Source organism: Ictalurus furcatus, chromosome 16, assembly GCF_023375685.1.
Source record: "Ictalurus furcatus strain D&B chromosome 16, Billie_1.0, whole genome shotgun sequence".
Taxonomy (NCBI): Eukaryota; Metazoa; Chordata; class Actinopteri; order Siluriformes; family Ictaluridae; genus Ictalurus; species Ictalurus furcatus.
This window is the reverse complement of record NC_071270.1, coordinates 23,165,540-23,171,036: the sequence shown is the minus strand read 5'-3', so window position 1 is coordinate 23,171,036 and position 5,497 is coordinate 23,165,540.

The window sequence follows — 5,497 nt, the reverse complement described above, 5'->3', positions numbered from 1 at the left end:
CTCCTCTGCCTGCTCCCTCCAAACTGATCTGAGATCAGCATGTTCCAGATACATTCACATACAGAGCGATTTATTTTAAACCACCTTTTCTGAAATAATTCGATTTCTGTAGCACATTAAAGCAATGACAATTTGAATAAAACGTTCATAAAAACAAATGTGTTCTCACTTAATGGGGAATATCTGCACATGCAGTTATTTAATCAGCCAATCATGTGGCAGGAGCACAATGCATGAGATCATGCAGATACAGGTCAAGAGCTTCAGATAGTTTTCACAACAATCATCAGAATGGGGAAATGTGATCTTGGCATGGATGTTGGTACATGATGGGCTGGTTTGAATACACTACAAAGTGTTTTACACTGTTTCTCATTCACCCATTCACACACACACACACACACACACACACACACCAATGGCAGCAGAGCTACCCTGCAAGGCACTAGCTTGCCATTAGGAGCAACCTGGGGTTCGGTGTCTTTCCCAAGGACACTTCGGCATGTGGAGTCACCTGGGCCAGGAATCAAACCCTAAAATCAACTTTATGATTAGTGGACAGGCATGTCCAAAGTGTCCGTAGTGTATGAATGGGTGTATGAATGTGTGTGTGATTGTGTGCCCTGCGATGGATTGGCACTCTGTCCAGGGTGTACCCCGCCTTGTTCCCGATGCTCCCTGGGATAGGCTCCAGGTTTCCCCGTGACCCTGAAAAGGATAAAGCGGTATAGAGGATGGATGGATGGATGGATGGATTAATGGACAACCTGCTCTACCACCTGAGTCACAGCCGCCCCATAATGAAGCTCTTGATTAGTTGCATCAGGTGTGCTTGGGACAACTCCTGTTTTGCATATTTGTGCTGTTGTGAGGGATTCTAGTCAGGGTGTGAATAATTTTGAAACCAGAGAAATCATTATAAGTTGCATTTTCAGTTCAATTTGGGGAAACCACTCGAAGCATTCGTTGTGTATTTCACTCGCGTTTGTTTGATTTGTTCATCGCAAACAGCTGAAAGTCTGTACATTTTGACAATAAACCTGATTTGCACTGGGGGTTGAATCATTTTGATTGCAACTGTACAAAGAGCTACACAGCGTGCAGTGAAATTCTTAATTGCACGTTCCTGACTTGTGCAAACATCACAAACAACAAAGACACATTAGGCGTACAGTATAAGACATAAAGTGCACAATAGTGCAGGACCATACAGGGCAGAGACAATAACAATAGATATCTTTGTACACCCTGCAATATGCAAGTGCGTCTGATATATGCTAAATAATAGCCTGATAGTTAGAAATGAGAAAAGCTGAGTATAAAATAGGTATATATGAACTGAGAAATGTTTGTTACTTCATTTTTTAAAAATGTTTTACTCCTAGCATTTTCTAGATGTAACTGGAAAAAGGTCATTAGGCAGATGTAGCACACAACGTAGCCTATATTTGTGTTACAGTTGATACTAAAACTGTCAGTATGAACTATAAGACAAATTTAAGAATGAAAAAAGTGCACTTGACTTTAATAAAGCACTCATATATAGAGTCTGAGATCTGTATCTGAGAGTGGACGATGAAGAAGTCCTTAAATACAAAGGTTTAGGTGTTTGATTGAACACTTTTTTAAAAATTTTTAAAAATCTAATTATCAGTAGAATTGGACACTCCTTTAAAAAGCACTTCAGCATTTCAGAGCCATGCCATAGATCAAAAACAATTAGGAAACTTTTGATCAGTGATCATTTCACTATATTTTGTTGTAGCCACATAAACAGAATAATTGTTTTCTACCACAAAGATCCTTCCACGTAATGGTGGAATTATGAATCATATAATTATTTATCCAAAATCGTCTTAATGATGTGTTTTTTGTTTGTTTGTTTGTTTGTTTTACAACCCCAATTCCAAAAAAGTTGGGACACTGTGAAAAATGTAAATAAAAACAGAATGCAGTGATTTTCCAATCTCACAAACCCATATGTTATTCACAATAGAACATAGAAAGGATATCAAATGTTTAATTTGAGTAAATGTACAATTTTAAGAAAAAAAATAATAAAGTCATTTTGAATTTGACGGTTACAAAACGTCTCAAAAAAGTTGGGATGGGGCAGAAAAACGCTGGAAAAGTAAGTGCTATTAAAAAGAAACAGCTGGAGGTTGATTGTGAACAGGTCAGTATGATGATTTGGTATAAAAAGAGTATCTTAGAGAGGCGGAGTCTTTCAGAAGTAAAGATGGGCAGAGGTTCACCAATCTACAATCTACAATTTGTGGAACGATTTCAGAGTAATATTCCTCGATGTAAAATTGTGAAGACTATGAATATCTCGTCATCTACAGTACATAATATCATTAAAAGATTCCGAGAATCTGGAGAAATCTGTGCGCAAGGGACGAGGGTGAACATCAATATTTTCAGAATATTTTCTGTGGTCAGACGAATCGAAATGTGAAATTCTTTTTGGAAACCATGGCCTTCTAAATTAAAGAGCACTAAAGAGGAGAGGGACCATCCGTTTTTCATCAGCACTCAGTTCAAAAGCCTGCATCTCTGACGGTATGGGGTGCATTAGTGCCTATGGAATGGGCAGCTTGCACATCTGGAAAGGCACCATCATGTACCATGTAGAAAGGTATATACAGGTTTTAGAGCAACATCTGCTTCCATCCAGATTCCATCCCATCTTTATTTCTGAGAGACTTTTTCACTGTTACTGACCTGTTCCCAATTAACCTAATTAGTTGCAAAATGTTCCTCCAGCTGTTTCTTTTTAATAATACTTACTTTTCCAGCCTTTTTGTTGCCCCCATCCCAACTTTCTTTGTGACCTGTTACGGCCATCAAATTCAGAATCATCTTATTTTTCTCCTTACAATTGTACATGTCCTTAGTTTAAATATTTGATATGTGTTCTATGTTCTATTGTGAATAACATATGGGTTTGTGAGATTTGCAAATCATTGCATTCTGTTTTTATTTACATTTTACACAGCGTCCCAACTTTTTTAGAACTGGGGTTGTATACTGTAGCAATGACACTAATGTAGCTAACAAGTCTCTCAAAATGTTTTACCATAAATACAACTGGGAAATTTCTGACTTCCAGGAAAACCAATAAAATATCAAGGTTAGCAGTGTAGTATAAATAGTATACATTTAACCAGCATCAATACAGAGTGGTTCAAAAAGTTAACACTTATTGCCAACCTTTGTCTTTACAGAGTTCTTTTCATTTGAGTCATGTTGTTGTTTTTGGTGTAATGGCTACCAGAGAAGAAAGGTTGCATAATTTTTAACCTAACCTCTGTGTGTTGTAATGTTACAGTGTGCCTGTGTTGTAGAGTCATATAAGTGTTAACTTTTATTAATCACCCTGTACTATACACATCAATTTAAGTGTTTGGGATAATGGTAATAGGACAGTGGTAGCTCAGTGATTAAGATGTTGGATTACTGACTAGAAGGTCATGAGTTCAAATCCCAGCCCTGCCAAGCTTCCACTGCTGGGCCCTTGAGGAAGGGCCCTTAACCTCAACTGTTCAGTTGTGTAAATGAGATAAATGTAAGTCTCTCTGGATATGGGTGCCTGCCAAATGCTAAAAAATTTAAACTTCTCCAGCACCGTCAGTCTTATTGCCTTTTTTTTGTTTGTTATTTAAAAAAAAAATTTCATTCAACACTTGAATTAATTAGCTTGGGCTACTGTCTCTATGGAGATTCCTTACATATTCTCCCTGTGTCTATGTGTGTTTCCTCCGGGTGCTCCGGTTTCCTCCCACCTCCACAAAAACATCCCGGTAGGTGGATTGGCTAAGATATATTGCCCCTAGGTTTGAATGAGTATACAGTGTATGTGTTGGTGCCCTGCGATGCACTGGCATCCAACCCAGGGTGTATTCCCACTTCACGCCCAGTGTTCCTGGGATATGTTCCAGACCCACCACGACCCTGACCGGGATATGAGGTTACTGAAAGTGAGTGAGTGTTATTTATTTATTTATTTATTTATTTATTTATTTATTTTCGCTATGTGCTTGGTCATTGTGTCCTTTAGAGGGCGCTGTGTGTCTGTTCATCTCTCTGTGCCTTTCCAAATATGTAAAATTAACTAAAATGGATTACAAAAAAAAAACAAAAACAAATACATTCATTCTCTTTAATTCAATTCAATTTTATTTGTATAGCGTTTTTAACAATGGATATTGTCACTAAGCAGCTGTACAGATATCCAGATATAGATTTAGATTTATCTCTAATTCGCAAGCCAGAAGCTACATTGGCAAGGAAATCTCCCTGATACAACATGATGAAGAAACCTTGAGAGGAACCAGAATCAGAAGGGAACCCATCCTCATCTGGGTGACACCAGATAGTGTGATTATAAATCATTACTCATTACAACTGTATTCTATAGAGTCAAGCAGTGCTGAGTGTGTTAGAAAGATCATCAGTTTAAACATCTTTTATTTCAGCAATGTTTTAGCTTTAAGTCTGTAATATCCAGGTGAAGTTATTCACTGTATAATGAACGAGACTTGAGCATGTGACTTGAGATTTAAACACATAGAAAGCTACTCAAAAATCTGTACTTCATGATGTCTCAGCATATAACGTTGCTTAATTAGTGTATATTATAATCTCTTAAAGTACTTTTGCCTGCGCTACAAAACTTTACCTTTCAGGATACAAACGCTTTCACTGAGATGAGACCCTCAAGGGAAGACCTTTGCACCATTAGTCTGTGTCTTTCGGCTGGGAAAGTGAACATATGGAAATGTAAAACTCTTTAAACCACATAACTGAACCACTATGGTACCTTTGAGGGTTCATTTGTTTGTCCTGGTTGTATTGAGTGACAAGCACCACTTAGATTGTGAGCTAATGTAGCTGACAAAGTAAGGAAAGATTTTATCCATCAGTTTAACCTTGAGCATGTAGCAAACCTAAATCATCACACGCTCCCCTGCTGAAAAAAAACAAAACAGTAGAACCCTCATAGAATTTGTCATGGTTTTAATGGAAACTATAATGGTCCCTGTGGGTCGCTACTGGTCATTTGTTACCTTCTATTGGTGGCATGTTATGTCTAGTGGAAACCATTAAGGACCAATAATTGTAATAGTTTTAATTGTTAGTTGATGGTTTGTAATGGTATTTGTAGTGGAAACCATTAGAATTTCTGTGTTATGGTTTCCTTCCCCCCCAAGCAAGGTCTTTTCAAGTCTTAGTAATGCTGTTTGTACATAACAACAGTTTCTTAAACTTACAGATTGTATCTGTAAAAAAAAAAAAATACTATGAAGAGCAAACTGGAACTATTTTGGGTCAGGTCTAATGTACAATTCTACCTCCAACCTGAGTTCTTGACCATTTTTATAGATAAAAGTGTGCCATACGGTGTCCGAACCACATAATCAAGCATGTTTGAGATTTTGAATGCCTTCACAAAGCCTTTCGAGGCAAGCATGTGATTTAGACATACAGTGTGCAT